Source organism: Mesoplodon mirus (assembly GCF_964341445.2).
Source record: "Mesoplodon mirus genome assembly, chromosome: 1".
Classification (NCBI taxonomy): domain Eukaryota; kingdom Metazoa; phylum Chordata; class Mammalia; order Artiodactyla; family Ziphiidae; genus Mesoplodon; species Mesoplodon mirus.
The window spans coordinates 224840601-224856946 of record NC_138976.1 but is presented as its reverse complement, the minus strand read 5'-3'; the positions used below and the strand labels follow the sequence as shown (position 1 = coordinate 224856946).

Sequence of the window (16346 nt, the reverse complement as noted above, 5' to 3'; positions counted from 1 at the left end):
GTGGTAGCTCAGTAGGATGTTAATTGTTTGTTTATTGCAAGTTTTATTATTGGTAGATCAGTAATACAGAAATTGGTGTAGAACAGAAGTTTTCCTAATATTTCTATTAGAAGGCGTTTAGAAGCTAAATAAGCTACACTGTAACCGCACCCTCCCCCTGCCTGCCTTGCTTTGCTTGGTTAAAGAGGAATTGGCTGACATATATTTAATAAATGGCACAATGAAAACATCAGGTAGATTTTTTAAAAATCAAGTTATATTTTAATCTAAGTGTGTTGCCTATTTAGCTGCTTTCCCATTAAAACTGGCTTTTAAAAAACTCTTTTTCTGTGATACTTTTGTCAATAGAGGTGTTTCCTCTTAGCCAATTCTAGCCACAGTATTGACCGGGCCTAGGCATTTGATATACCCTAAAGGAATTAGGCAGGAAAAAACTTGGTCCCTACTGGAATGAATATTTTAAAGACCTTCTTAGATTCTGTGAACACTGTAAGTACAAATGAAAGAGACCCAGGAGAGGGGAAAACTTAAGAGCCTAAGAATAAAAATGATGGTGGGGATGGGGGCGGGGTGGTAAGCTCTTATATAACTAAGCTAAGGTGCACTAAGGGCAGGGAATTAGTTTCCTGGAGGTTATGAGGTAGCCTGTGAAACCCCATGGACAGGAGGCATTCCGATTTAATTTGGGTACTTCACCCTGGCATGCCGCAGTATTTTAAGGATAGTGGCAGGTGATCTTGGGAAATATCGGTGCATTTCCTAACAATGAGTTTGATTTTATTCTGGTATGTTATGAATGGGCATGTAGCTCAAAGATTAGCTTAATTCAAAATAAATATCTTAAATATTAGAGAAAATATTATAAAAATGGGTCTTTCGTCCCTGCTGTATAACTTTAGAAAATAATGCAGAATACCGAACATAGTAGAGAATTGATGGCATGAATATAATCAGTATTTGATGGTTGCTTTCTAGAAACTTCTAAATAGAACCTAAATTTGTTTAAAGTTGTACTACAATAACATTTCTAGTGTGTATGTCTCATGGGAAGGTCTGTACCTTCTTGGATCACTGCACGTCACGGCCTTGCACATCACTGTGAGGATTCAGAAATTGACTCAGTTACCCAGGGATCATTAGATCTTTGGGTACAGTCAGTACATAGGGGCACACAGAGAAAGTGAGCCTCAAACGATGACTATTTGTATTTTGGAAGTTTTAAACCCCATTTTGAAAACCGGCAGAAAGCTATGGATCGTTTCCCCAACAAAACTGCCATTTCTGAGGGTAGAGGGACGGCCCTTGGTTGTCATTCAGGAAGCCCTGATCTAAAAGACCATCTTCATTTTACTTCTGACCTTGCTCCAGCTTTGTTGTCACTCTCCGTCTGTAGTTCTCTGTCACCTTTGAATGGAGCGCCAGATCCTGAAGGATGCTTACTGCCTTACACACTGAACTGAAGCCACAGTCCAGAGCTTTGTGATGTCATGGAGCAAAAACTCTGCAAAGGGCTGCCCCAAAGGTGCAAATGGTAAGAATAGGGCCTGAGGCATGGGACAGCCCTCCTAGGTAGTACCTACCTCCTGCTGGTTGAGGGGCATTTATTTCATAGTCAGTTGAATATTAATGTTCTGTTTTTAAAAATGAGCGTATTTCTCCTCAAATTTTTAATCATTAAAAAGGTGTTCTACCTAAATGTAACGTTTTTTCTCATGTTTTAGGATATCACATTCATGGTGTGAAATGTGTACTTCAAATTAACATAATGACTGGAAATTTGGGATTCTGTTATTTTGTGACTCTGAAATTTGTAGCACATTTTCAGGAAAATTGTTGAGATTCCTAGATATTTTGTTCTTTATTCCTTTCAAGTTTCCTGCGTGTATGATTTTTTCTGAATTTTATTAATCTATTTGTAACTTTAGAGAAAACTGCCTTCAGTTCATATTTTGACACAGAAGGGATGCTTTGATTTATCTTATTAGAAACGTGTTTTGACAAAAAATTGCATTTGAGTGGCTCTAATCTCCATTTTGGAATCTCAGATCAACTGCTTGTTATGGCATTCATTGGGACTTTTCTGCAAAATACAGCTTCACTGAGAAGGTCATCCTTGAAAAATCAAGAAATCTGAAGGAAGTAATTTTGGGACCGAGTAGAAAGCTGGAAGACCGTCATCAGATGACAGCACAGCACACTCTGGAAACATCTTAGACTTCACTGCTTTTGTACGTGAAACATAATTTGAATGTCTTTTATGAATTGGACCTGTAGACAGATAACGTATATCTTGAATGTAAGAAAAACACAACTCTAGCCTCTAAAACACTGCCATCAGTACAGTCGACTCTTGATCGTTCACACTGGTGGAGGGAGCCTGGGTCCCTCAGCTAGTTAGACGTCATGTGTTCCGATTCAAAGGTGTTTCTGTGTTCCTTTTGGAATATAGCGTTTGAACTTTTACAACATGTGCCTCCCAATTTCACCTGCCCTGAGAGAGGCCCACATGCTTGTTCTCTGTCCTTTTTTTTTCTGTACTGTTGACCTAAATGTGGGGAAAATGTTGAGCATATAGGATTCCAGAATTGATCAGAATCTGTTAAATCTATCCCACTTCTCCTTCCCAGATAACTTTATTCCATTTCCTTTTCAGCTCTTCTAAATGTTGCCGAATTTTAGCCCCTTTGTCTTAGGTCAGGATAGAATTATAACAGCACTGTCCAGGCTTCTTCCCTCTTGTCCTGTTTTGTTCTGCCTGTGATGGGAGGTTTCCATTGCTTTTCTCTGCAGGAAGGAGTCTACTTGTGTCCTTGCATTTCCATCTCCCTCCCTGCCTGCGGGGAAATAGAATAGATCCAGACTTAGCAATCTTGGCTCTCTAAGGTTTGCCTATAAAAGTTCATAGTATTGTATTTAAAATAGAGCTTTTTAGCTGTGGTGTTGACAGGTGTCTCCATTGGCCGCCTGCTCTGTGCTGAGGCTCAGCTGGGTGTGCCTGTCCACTCTTTCGCTCACCACCCAGGCCTCTTGAGGCCAGGAGTGAACCCTCACCCTGCCTCAGGCACAGGGCGAGCCAGAACTGACTTCTCTGTGAGCTTGCCTAGGTCCTGGAGTCATGAGTTAATGAGATAGTTGAAGAGATCCATATGTTTTCCCCCAGATGCTAGTAAAACAAATCATGTGCAGAGAAAATGATCACGTCAATAAGATTTTGAAAGCAAGATTTGTCCAAAAACATGCCAGATTTTAGGTTAACCTACATGAACCCACATTGACCATCCAGGTATGTCTTACTTTAAAAAATACACAAAGTAACATAACCCTTAGAAAACATTATCAAATTATCCTGACATCTTCAAAATGTGATAGTACTCTAAACATTTTTTTTTTACAAGTAGCTTTCAGAAACACGTGCAAATGTGTTTTGTGTAAAGGAGTATATACTGTATATAATATTCTGACTCTTGCTGTAATAAAATGAAACTTAAACAGTCTCATTATTTAAAGCCTAAGAGTTTGAAATTATTTTTTTGAGTCAACTTTTACAGCATACAATACTATGTTTGCTTCTCATGGAATGTACACATATCCTTAGAAGCTGCTCTTGTGTGTTTGTTTTCTGCATATTCCACATAAAATAAAAATATTGTAAACAGGGTCCATGTCTCCAGTAAGAGTTTCCAAACTTTTGGCTGTAATTACCAAATCCTTGGGATTGGGCTGGCTGGAAATGCGTATGGAGTATTTCTGTGTACGCAGCAAACTTTGTCCAAATAAAGTAGCTTTGTACTCTGAAGGAGCTTTTAGTAATGATACTTTTGTTAAATAAAATATGTGAGTTAAAGGAAAGGAAATGAACAAAACGATCTGTAAATGTGGTGGTCTAAATTAGTGGTTTGTGACCGTTTTCTATCCAAGTTAACAGCAGTAGTAAGTCAGTAGGAATGGGGTGGAGGTGGGATTTGTAGTTTGAAGGGAAAAGAAAGATCCCCATCTGGGATTAGCAGTGGTGTGGGTCAGTGTGTGTAAGCTGTGACCCGTGGACCCTGAATGCAATGTCAAGCTTGGTACTAGAAGTCTATCCTCACAGTTCCTGAATGAGCAGCAGAGGAAGGGTGTTGATCTGAGGCAAAATAGGAAAAAGAAAAGCAAAGACAGTGTAAGGACTTCAAAATATTTCTTCAGTTAAAAAAAAAATGTCCTTTAAACTTTTATGTCCACCTGTCTGCTGTATGCCCTTATTTGGTAAACATGAAAAGCTTGCCATCCCAAGTTCTCTAAAGATATTTAAAAATTTTTGGATTGGTCTGTGAAATTGGAAGGCTGGGTGCTGCTACTTCTTGGAATGTTAATTCCAATATTCTGTGCAATATTAGCATATTAAGGTCCCAGTTGTTTATCCCACAACCCATAATTGATAGGACACTGATTAGGGTGCCAGAGAACAGTTTGGGATGGTGTAGATAATTACTTCACTGCTGTGTCATGGGAGTCATTGTCATAACCTTATTATGGGTAGCAGTTAAAAGGATAGCTGGTATCCTGTTTCAACCAGTGGGTGTCTGGAAATCTCTCAAATTGCCAGTAGTTTTGTGTGAAAATGAACTGATAATGCAAAGATCTGCTACAATACAAACTTTTGAGGAAACCATTTTTACTACTTTGCAGATGATTTTTCAACCTGTGAAATAGTCATCAACATGCAGGAAATTCTACACTAATATGACCAGGAACTATGCAGTGGTTATAACATTTTTATTTCTGCTTATCTCTAATATTAAAGTTCAAGATTGAATAGTCTTGTATGACCAGACTACTTTTATTAATTAGTTTTAAAAGAACCGGAGAAAAGAATCCCGAAGAAGGAGAAACTAAGGATGACTCTGAGATGTGTTTGGGCCGTAGGGTGATCACCTTCATCTTCCCTCACCGGAAGGCATTTTTCAGAAAAGTATAAGCCACACAATACCAACTTCTATGTCTCATCTACTTATGTGCTAGCCACTCTGCTAAGTGACATATATATATATATAAAATAGGTGTCAAGGAGTGAATTTCCGAGAAAGATCCTGCGATTTCGTCCTTTGGCAGCTTTAAGGTGAAGGTCGGTATCCTTCCTGAACAGGTGCTTGTAGGCAAGTTCAGAGGAAGTCAGTGATCTCTAGTCATGGTTTACAATACTCCAAAGTACCTCCCTTTATCTCCAGGGGTGTTGCAAAATTCTCACTGAATTGCTCATTAGGGAAAGCTTGTCATATTCTACATTAAGTGTTTTCCTTAGAGACTTTTTCCTTAGGAGACCGAACTTTGAGTTATTAAACTCAGGGCTATGATGAGTGAGGCAGACACCTGCTTTCTGTATTCACTGGAACTTGAAAGCAAGAATGAAATTACTAAATAAGATGAAATTGGTTTGAGAGAGATTGTGGACTTCATTTGCTATATGCTGTACGTCCGTTCCCAAGGGTGGAAAACAATCAGCAAGAGTTTTAAATTGCTCAGTACTGGAAGGCACTACTTTCCCATTTAAATTTTGGATTAAATATTTTGAGCATTCTTAATTTTGTTGCAGAGAAAGGATAATTGATTGAAACCATTTCACCTCAAATATGACCCCAAATTTTGGTAGATCTGCAGTTTTGTATTCTGAAGAGAAAGCACACATTTCTTATTATGGGCCTTTGATAACACAGGTGTAAGTCCGGAATTTAGTTTTTTTCTCTCATCAATATCTCAGTCTTGCTCCAAACCAAGTAACAGGTTTAGTCAAATAATACCGCAGGAACTTTCCCTTGGGAATTAAGACTTTCTTTAGCTCTTGAGTCGCTCTCAGAGGCTTCTCCAGGCCGCATTTTGACCGTAGAAAACCACATCACAGAATGAGTTATGCAGTTTTCAAAGCCCCATTTGCAGAATCTGCTAGCAAATGTTAAAATATTCACATCATTTTAGGCTAGTTTCCCCACTTTAAAAAGGGAGGGATTATTCTTCCTAAGTACCAGGCTAGAGACAGGTGAATGGGTGGTTCGTGGATCTCGTTTGGGACCTCCCCTGGTTCTTGTTGGCCCTGATTCAGCAGGACTCCCCCTGGTGTCAGGGCTGAAGGCCAATGGCTGGATTTTAGGAGGTCTGAGGCAGGTGTTGGAGCATGGCTTTTCACATCTACCACCATAAGCAGTTCCTGTTTGCTTGTTTTATAACATCCTTCCAGGAAGTCATTGTAGCAAATTGTTGTTTCTACCTGCCTCTAGATTTAATGTGGTTAAATTGAGATTAAGAAGTAGAGTTAATTCAATGGTTGCCATTTCCTCTAAAAAATTGCCATCAGCTGCTGATCTAGAATTCCATCTTCCATGTCCTAAATTCTGATCCAAAAAATATCAATTTGGTCTGAGTACCGTGTAGAACCTTGTAATAGCCCTTTCTCTTCCCATTCTTGGTCTCCTGCCCCGCAGATCTTTCTGGCTCACTACCAACTTTTGGTAGAGAAGTTGATAAGCACCTTAAGGATTTGAAATTTAGAGCAAGACTCAGAGGTGATAGAAGGGAAGTGGCACAGGGGTAAAAGTTCTTATTAAAGTGCAGCAAATACTGGATTAGGACACAGTTACCACTGGTTTATCGGTATGTGTTTATGGCCGAACAGCTCAGAGCTGAGGACTGCACGTGAACTCTTGCCTCTCCCAGTTGTTTTTGTCCTCATCTTCCTCCTGCTGATGGAGACTTGAATCCTCACAAATGAAATGTCTGAGCACTGGATTACCCTGGTGCCCAGCCGGGCATCCAGTGGGCAGAGTTTCTGCATCCTTAGACAACCGAGTGAATGAAAAGGCCACGTTTCTCAACAATTGGAAGTTGTTGCTTGCCAGTCTTGTTTCCTGTTTCTCCCCACCTTTTTCTGTATGAGAGTCTCCAGCAAAATCATTTCCTCTAAAAGCTATTCCGTAGGGGATCTTGAGACGTGCAGTACAGTTGGACATGGCACCTAAGTAAGTTATGCATTCCTCCAAAATACTGGATGCTTACTGTGTTCTGGACTCGGGAATCAGAACACACAAAGCGTGGAGTTTACATTCTGGCAGAAGGAAACAGACACAAGTAAATTATCACATTGTGGCATAAATAGAAAAGAGAGAATGTGCCCAGGACCCTGGTGAGGGATGGAGGGGTAGGTGTCAGTTTTCAAACAGGGAGATCAGAGGAGACCTCCCTGGAAAGTGGGATTTGGGAAAGACGATGTTTGTAGTCATTGGAGCTGAGCAACAGGTTTATCTTAAGGAAGAGAGAAAATACTGAAACATTTCCAACTGTTGTGTATGGCTTTTCTTGCCACTCCTTGATCTGTGCTAGAGGCTTGCACTGCGTCTAAGACCAGCTGTGCACATTCTTCCTTGTTTCTGCCACTGTCTTTCCTTCTGCCCAGAATCTTTCCCAGGATCCAGCCCAGATGGCATCTACATGACGTTATTTGTGGAGACAGGCAAGGTCATAACAAGGCAAGGACTGCATGGCAGAATCTGACACGGAGAGTGCTGAGGGCCCACTAACAAAGGAGGGCTTTTAGAGGGGGCCCCAGGGGCCACATACTTCGCAAGGGGGTTAGAAGGACAGGCCAGGCTGAGCAGGGTCAAACTCAAGGGTGGTGGAAATGAGACAGATCATGGAGGAGCCCAAATGCCATGGAGGGAGTAGGGGTTAGGTTCTACAGGCAGCAGGGGGCCACTGCTGTCCTCTGGGGCTTCTCCCATGTGGGAGTTCCCACTAAGTATAGCAAAGATTCATTGGCTCTTGGGGGTTTGCAGTTTAGAATCTCTGGCAAGTGAGGAATGGAGAAGGTGGTTAGTAGTAGTTTCCTCTCTTCCATCTCTCAGTACCTGTGTTTCCAAAAGCCTATCACTTTTTTTTCTCATAAAAGCATATGATTTGTAAAAATTTCAACTGGCACAGAAAAATAAAAAGCAGAGTTCACCATTTCACTGCTGTTAATATCCTGATCACTGTCACTTTAGACTTCTTCTCAGGAGTATACAGTATTTGCTAACAACATCCTTTGTAATGGGTGCTCCATGCAGATATAACCAACACTATGGCTGGAAGTTTAGTGGTTTACGATTCTCATTATTCAGGTTCTTTCCAGTTTTCACCCTTATAAACTCAGTTTCAATAAATAACCTTCTGTATAGTATCTGCACTAACCCAATCATCTCCTTGGTGTAAATGATGGACAATTCCAAAAAGGGGGATGCTTATAACTGAGATACAAGATATTAGGATATTGGGCTGTAAGACGTTACCTGGGAGCAGAGTGTGTGTGGGGGGTGGGGGGGTGCGTGCGTGCGTGTGCGTGCGCGTGCGTGCGTGCCTTGCGTATGCGTGCGGGCATGTGCGCATGCCTGCCCTTTCCTGTGCGCCTCAGCGACAGCTTACGCCTTCAGAGCTGCGTGGCGAGAGCAGCAGGTGGGTTGAGGGCGGTGGCCTCCGCATTGGGCGCGGAGGGAATCGCGTCTCGTTTTACCTCGCGGTGGGAACACCTGTGGCTCACGACGCGCGTCTGCAGCCGCTTCCAGAGCCCTGACTCGCAGGCCGCGGCCCGCAGAAGCCTTGGGTATGTAAGTGCTTAGCCCGTATCGTAGCCAGACTCGGGACTTTCTAGCTTCTTTCCATGAAGCTCCTTTGATTCCACGGTTTACCGTTCTCATTAGGATCAAAGAGACAACACATTTTCCTAGGAAGTTGAACATCCTACCACGAAACCCCGATCTGTTTCTCAGTGTAGAAGTCTTTAGGAGGGTTAAGTGTGTTACTTTAGTTCTTTCAGGGAAATGTCCCCTCTGGAGGTGGTCGAATTGGATTACTCAGTGGGTCTTATATCTATGCCATCCTCCCCAGCCCTTTCTCATCCTCAAGGTTTCTAGATGGTTCCTAGATTGAGCCATTGTACACTAGACACAATGAGCAGAACTCAAGGAGTCCAGGACTCAGAGCCCTGTTACATGGAAGGTTTGGCTTAGGTTGAAGTCATAAGGTCTATTCCCTCTTCTTAAAAATGGGTGCTACTGGGACTTCCCTGGTGGTGCAGTGGTTAAGAATCCGCCTGCCAATGCAGGGGACATGGGTTAGAGCTCTGGTCCGGGAAGATCCCACATGCCGCGGAGCAACTAAGCCCGTGCGCCACAACTACTGAGCCTGCGCTCTAGAGCCCGTGCTCTGCAACAAGAGAAGCCACCGCAATGAGAAGCCCGTGCGCTGCAACAAATACCCAACGCAGCCAAAAATAAATAAATTTACCAAAAAAAAAGGGTACTACTTAAAAACCATAGCTATGTCACCTGTTCTGCTCATCGGCCAGCCCCGTTGGTGATTACCACTCCTTTCCGTCTCAGGGCCTTTGCCCTCGCTATTCCCTTTGCCTGGTAACGTGCCCGCAGGGGCTCACAGGGCTCCCCGCCTTGCTTCCATTAGCTCTCTGTAAATTGTCTCCTCATCAGATGTGCAAAGCAGCGTCTCTGGTATTAGCTCCCTTATTTCCTCCTAGCAGCTATCGCAACCTGGCATGAAAGGCTTGTCTCCTCCACTAAGCCATAAGCTCAGAGAGGGCAAGGTCTTTGTTTTGTTCCTGGATGTTTCCTCAAAACTAGAACGACACCTGACATATGTTAGAAACTCAGCAAATACATAATATTTGAAGGAGTGAATGAATGAATCGCCCACTGCTCCCACTTTGGGAGTTGTGAAGAAACTTGGAGCTTTTAAAGGCTCTGGAAGAAAGCAAAAGGCATACAAAAAGGCTCCAACTGCCGTAGAGGAGCCTCGGGGCAGGGTCCCCAGGCGGGGCGGCCTGGCCAGCAGGTCATTCCTGCTTCCAGCCCCTTCTCTGCCTGAATGTTCCCTTGCAGCTAACAGTCCCCCAGCTGGATGGTGACTGTGCCTTTAGAAAACGTTTTCATGGATGACTACATTCAGTAGATACTTTCTGGGCGGCAGCTGTGGTACCAGGTATCATGCTGGAGGCCACGGTTACAAAAGTCATCTGGACAGACTCACTGAGCCTGCAGTTTTTCAGGGTGTGAGTTTGGTTGGACAAGACTGCCCTCTGCCATCCTCACTCTAAGAGAAGAGCTCTGAGCGCGGGGAGCTTTGTTCAGCGGGAGGGGGGCTGTAATGTGGAGCCAGGTGTGCATGAGGAGGTGGTGGCTGCCCGTGTGGTGTGTGGTCCTTGCGCAGGAGAAGGGCACAAGTGGGAGTAAGACAACATGCCCGGCCTCAGGGTTTGCTTCGACCCCCCACCCCCCAAGCCGGGGGCCCAGGGGAGAGGGAGGAAGCTCGCAGTATGCCTGTTTTCTCCTGCGAAATTCTTACGCCCACCACTTTCCAGCTTAGACTCCTACAGACGAAATTCAGAAGCTAATAATGATTTTAAATATTTCTATGGGTGAGTGTTCTGGAAAGTTCCTAGACCAGAAAGTCTATTTAAAAATGACTTTCGAAACAATGAATTTGTATTTCTCCTCCCACTTAAGACTCAAGAGGAACAAAGAAGACTGTTCCTCCAACAATACGAATAGACTGAAATTTAAGGGAACAGGATTTCTAAGTGATTTTGCTCACTTGTTCAAGCATAAATAAATAATCAATCCTTCAACTACTCTAAAGGAGGTATCTTGAACTTTTCTGTAAGGAATCTTTAACTGAAAAGGAATGTAGTACAAACATGCATGACCATGTAATCCAAACTGTAAGTGACTCAGAGATGAGCATGGAGACAGAATTTCTGTCCTCTAGTTAGGAAATTACTGAAATACTGTTCTCCAGTAGTTAGACATTAGAACATTAGAACACGTAAAATTCTAAGGATGAGAAGTATACATGACATTAATAGCATCAGGAAAAACCATAGACAGGTAAAAATAGGACCTCATTTTCATCCTGTCCTCTGGGTCCTCTAGATCACATGCCAGCTTTCAGAAGTAACACCCAGCTCAGTCCTTCTCAGTGTGTGTGTGTGGGTTCACGCATGTGCACACGTGCACACAACTTGGGGACCTAGTTCAATTGCAGATGCGGATTCAGTGTTTCTGGAGTGGGACTTGGGATTCTGCTTTTCTAACAGGCTCGTTGGTGAAGCCAGTACAGTTGGTCCACAGATCACACAGACTAGCAAGACTCTTGCTTACCAAGAAGTTTCACAAGCATTTGTCCATGGAAACTTTGTAACTACCCTGTGAGTTGAGCAGTGCCGGTGTGACTTCCTTTTACACATCATAAGACAGGTTCCAAGAGGTAGAGTGGCTAAAGTTGTGTTAGAACCCAGGTTTTCTAACTCCTCATGGAGTCTCTTAGGCTAGTTCTAATTTAGTTGTTGCATCGTGAATATAGAACAGGGTGGGGGTGTGGAACTAAAATACCATTTTTGGAAACCCAGTAGAGAAAATAACGTGGAATTTTGTTACGACAGTGCTGTCTCCTGAGGTCTCCTGAGCGGTGCTGATGGACTAGGGGGGTATCAAGGTCATGTGTGAGTTCTTAGGCTTGACATTTGTAGGCAACAAGGAGACACAGCAGATGGCGAGCGCCCTGATGGTGACAAACTTAACTGTCTTTGGGAAAATCGGATTTACCTTGACTAGAGGCTGCCTTCCACATTCCAGATGGAAGTAGAGCTCTAGGGCTCAGTGGCGTTGATTCAGGAGCACTATACTTGTCACATGGGGCAAAGGATGTGCAAATCCTGTGCAAGGGGTCTCAGTCTCACTCAAGATTTGCTGACAGGAAACACAGTGTCTTTATCTCAGCTAGATTTTAATTGGTCTTAAGATAACTTTCAGTGAGGTCTTGATTATGCTTATTCTTCATGTGGATTATGCTGAGAAATCACTAAATATTGTCAAACAGGGAAAGATACCTGCGTGGAAACCCATTGTGGCCTCTGTGAGCCTCGGGTCTTGGGCCCCAGCTGGCAAGAGGAGGCTGGCTGTCCCTGGGTCCATGAGATCGGAGGCCAGTGACTCTCATACGGCCTTTTACTTTCACGATGACTATTTTCTAGGGAAAGTCTGCTTTATTATTGATGTTGGTCCATCTTCCTTCCTTTTCCAAACTCTCAGGCATTTGCCACTGAGCAGTCCAGTGGTAGCATAGAAAGATTTGATTCATTTGGCATCTGTTCAGCTCGAAAACACAAGTGCCTTGATTTTGCAGTGTTCTAATTGTGTCTTGTTATAAACATAATACACGTTCACTGCAAAAATTTTGGAGATTAAAGGAAAGTACAAAGAAAAAAAACACTATACGCCTACCACCCAGTGATAACTATTGTTACCATTTTGGTATCATTCAAGAACACGTTTTAACAAATTGACACCATTGAAGTTTTTTTTTTTTTACTATTAAGTTTTGTAACCTATTATTTCACATAAGAATATTAGAATGATTGTTTTCCCAAATTTTGAAATATTATTTAAGAGGGTTTCTTTTTGGACTAGTTGGTATTCCATCACACGGATGTACCCAGTCATCCCTTATTGATGAACATTTAGTTTGTTTCCTATTGTTTAATATGTTATGCTGCAAGGGAGATCCTTGTACTAAATCTTTATACACATCTCTGGTTCTTCCCTTAGGATAAATACTGAGAATTGGAATTACCGACTCTAAAGATATATTTAAAATATTTGTTGGATGATTGATGCCTCTTGATAAATATTAACAAAGCATGCTCCAGAACAGTTGTTCAATGTATATACCTTTAACTAACATGCACTCTGGCTATTTTGGGGCATTGTTTTTAAACTTTACCTCTTTGACCGTTGAAAAAGGTATCCTTTTGTTTTACTTTGCATATATTTGATTTTCACTAAGACTGTATTTCTTACATGTTTTTTCTTTTGTGAAATGCCTCTTAGGTCCTTGGCTCATTTTTCTCTTGGAGTTTTGTTGTTGTTGTTTTTTTAATGATCCCTGAAAGCTCTGTATATTAACATATTAACCTCTGTCACTTGTATGCATATTTTCCCTCATTTGTTATTTAAGCTTGTTTATAGTATTTTTCACATTTAGAAAAATTTACACTTCTACTTAGTCAAATTTTTCAATCTTTTATTTTATGCTTTCTTCTGCATTTATACTTTAAAATGTCTTTGCAGTCCTGAAATAAAATGACTGAAGTTAGTTTTAATTGTAGACTTAATTGGAAGACAGTGGAATTAGGAATTGGCAGCAAGCATTTTGAGGAAAATACAACCACTAATTAAATGTGAGCTAGTCTTAACCAAATGTGTACATCAAAATCACCCATTAATGGCTTTAAAAAATTTACCAGTGCCCGAGTTACACCCCACAGCCACTGAATCTGAAGCTTAAAAAAAAAATACCTTACACAAGTCCACAGACTTAGGAGCGAGAGCCAAGTCGCACGTGATTCCCACCAACCCCCTTGCTTTGAGCACTAAATTTTATTAGTGTAGTGGGTGTGTTTTGTCTTACCCTTTACAGTCTGTTAATAATGAAGATCAGAGTGCTTTCATGAAGAAGGGGATTTAGAGCAGGGTGCTGGGGAGCCCCCTACAGCGTTATGATGGGTCTCTGGAAGCAGCAGGCTCCCAAGTCCACATTTAGTGCACATGCATGTGATTATTTCCAAGCTCCATGGCTGACCCACACGCTTGCCACTACAGTATGGCAAGTGGACTTTATTTTTTAGTTGGAAGAGATAATATATTTACAAATTAATATATCTGAGGAATATATAGAACGTAATCTGTTTGAAGAATATCTAGAATATATTAGAAGATACACTGTATTTACAAATTATGAGTGTAATACCTCACATTCATATGTTTCTTTTAACCACGATTCGTTATTCTTTGATATATGGTAGTATCTCATTTGAAATGGGGTGTAGACCTTGCAAATTAGTATTTACAACTCGGGAAAAGAAAGTCAAACCAAAAATGGCCAGTTTTATATCTCTGAACAGATTTGAATTATGCTCATACATCAAATAAGAGTGAAAGTACACTCCTGTAGCCTGGAGTTGTCTCATTAAAAGGTTTTATAAGGAATTTGCCCACAAATCAACCTATGTTTTTTTAGTGTCCACCCCATACGTAACATCCTGCATTCTGAAGAGCAGCCAGTCTGCCCATGGGAGGTGAGAGGAAGGCACAGACCATCCTGGGCTTTGGGCCAAGAACTTGGCATCTCAGAGCCTCGGAGATAATAGTGATGGTGGTGATGATGGTGATGACGATGATGATGATGGAGATGCCGCCTCATAGGGCTGAGAGGAGGACTAGGTGGTAATTTAACTCCAGTGTCTGGCAGCTGGCAACCACCCCATGAAAGTTGGTGCTACCATCCCCCAGTCTGTCCACTGCTCCAGATGATTTGAAGAAGGCTACTTGGGGGTTAGGGGCAGGAGGCAGAGGGTTCCAAGGAGAGGTCCCTTTGTGTGTTTGAGTTCCCCTGTTCAGTTTGAGAGAGAAATTACATATGCCCCAAACAAAAAGAGATAACATAAAGACACTGAAGTATAAAGTGCTAAATTTCATGTTACAGATAATGCATGTATTATTTATAAAAAATCAAAAAAGGGAGAGACAGGTGTGGCCTGAAGTACACAATTTTTAATATCATTTTCATGTATAAAATGCTGAAACCAGCTCTGAATGCATCTTAGGTAATTAGAAGAAGAAGAAGAAAAGATCATGGTGCCTGAAATCAGTAGCATAACTAGGAGGTTGAGAGTGTATGAGGGGATTAAGTGCTGGTGGGCAAGACCAGCCCATGGTAGAGCTCAGGGAGCAAGGGAGGCACCGAACTTCATGCCAGAGTTTTTCCTGCATCACCATCCTTGTGCCGTGGTGGAGGCTATGACTTGAGATAAACGTGCAGCACAGCTGGACGCCGTGGGCGTCCCGGGCAGGCAGGCAGCCCGGCCAGGTCTAATGCACTGTGAGTCCCAGCGCCGGCCCCCGAGGTCTTCCTGCCTGTACTGCCTCCCGTGAGATGAGGGCACCGACTGGCTGATTTGTGTGGTCTTTAGGCCCCTTCCAGCTCTGATATTTCATGATGAAAAACCAATTTATTGATGATTGCAGGCCAGAAGAATTGAAAGAGGTTGAAAGTTCTTTTCTGGCCGCAGTTCCTCCAGTAGAGCAAAGTGAGCTTCTTGACCACCATCCAGGAGGAAGAGTATATCTTTGCACCTCTTTCTGGTTTTCTTGCTCATCTTTGCTGGGCAGGACCATGGCCAGCTCTTGGCAGATTTGTGAACTAAGCAGTTTCTCTGTCTTTTATGACCCAGGATATCCCCCATCCCTCATATCCTGGCTTCCAAGGGATACAGATCTTTCCCACCAGGGTCCCCTCCTAGCTACCCAAAACCTAGAGGGGGTCTCAAGGTCAGAGTGTTCCATGTACAGCGTCCACAGTGGTGTTCGCACAATTATTACTCTTCATTTTGCTCAACAGATGCTTACCCAATAGCTATTGTGTGCAAAGCACTGTGCTGGGCTCTTGGGCAGTATCTTTCAAACCCACTAGTGGGCTTTGACCTCAGTTTAATTGGCTACAATCAGAATTCTAAAAATAAAAAATAGAATAAAATAGGAAATGTCAAAGTGCTTCACATACTGTAAGGGAGTATTATTTAATAAAACATTTGTCTCAGTTTTACATTCGTCGGGGTGTGTGTATGTGAGTGTAATGAGTTTCAGTGGAAAATGTATCTCTACTCTGCACTGTAGTCAGAAAAGCTTACGAAACAGCGCTCTGGGCTCCCGATCCCTTATCTGCAATCCCACGTTCCAAAACACGAAACTGTTTTCTTAAATTTGGCACAAGTTCATTTGGCAGCAAAACGTGACCTAAATGCTGTAAGGGTATTTATGGCCTCTCTCTATCCCACTTCCTGTGAATATGTGTGCACTTAACTGCAGAATGGATTTGTACCTTAAACTCCAGTGGGCTGTTGTGCTTACTTACTTCCCTAAAGGCCAAAAAATTCTGAACCATAGCGATTGTGGACCTGTGTAACAGATAGAACAGTTTTCATTCATTTAGCAAACGTTTATTGAATGCTCCCCATGAGCTTGGTGTCGTGCTGGATGTCAGGTGTTGAAGGAAGAAGAGTTTGTGTGAGACGAATTCTTGGAGAATTTCACGACCCCGTGGGTGAGATAGAGTTGGGGCCACCAGAGCTGGACTTGATTCCTCTCCTTCCACGTTCTCTCTCTCTGTCCGTTCACACAGACCCTCAGCGGCAGGGATTCTCTGCAGGAGGCCTCGAAGTCTCCGACACCAGGGGTCCCCAACGCCCGGGCCTTGGACCATTATGGGTCTGTGGC

At 42.5% G+C, this 16346-nt stretch overlaps 1 protein-coding gene across 2 annotated transcripts in view; it reads left to right on the top strand.

The window, feature by feature from the left end:
- XKR6 (XK related 6) overlaps positions 1–16346 on the top strand; it is a gene marked incomplete at its 3' end in the record, with an annotated part of 278166 nt that overhangs the window by 83192 nt on the left and 178628 nt on the right. The window contains exon 4 of one of the 2 annotated variants that reach the window (XR_014293745.1): positions 1394–1704. The exons of the other annotated variant lie outside the window; for it this stretch is intronic. Of the gene's footprint in view, positions 1–1393; positions 1705–16346 lie in introns of those variants that run through there. 2 annotated transcript variants of the gene reach the window in all.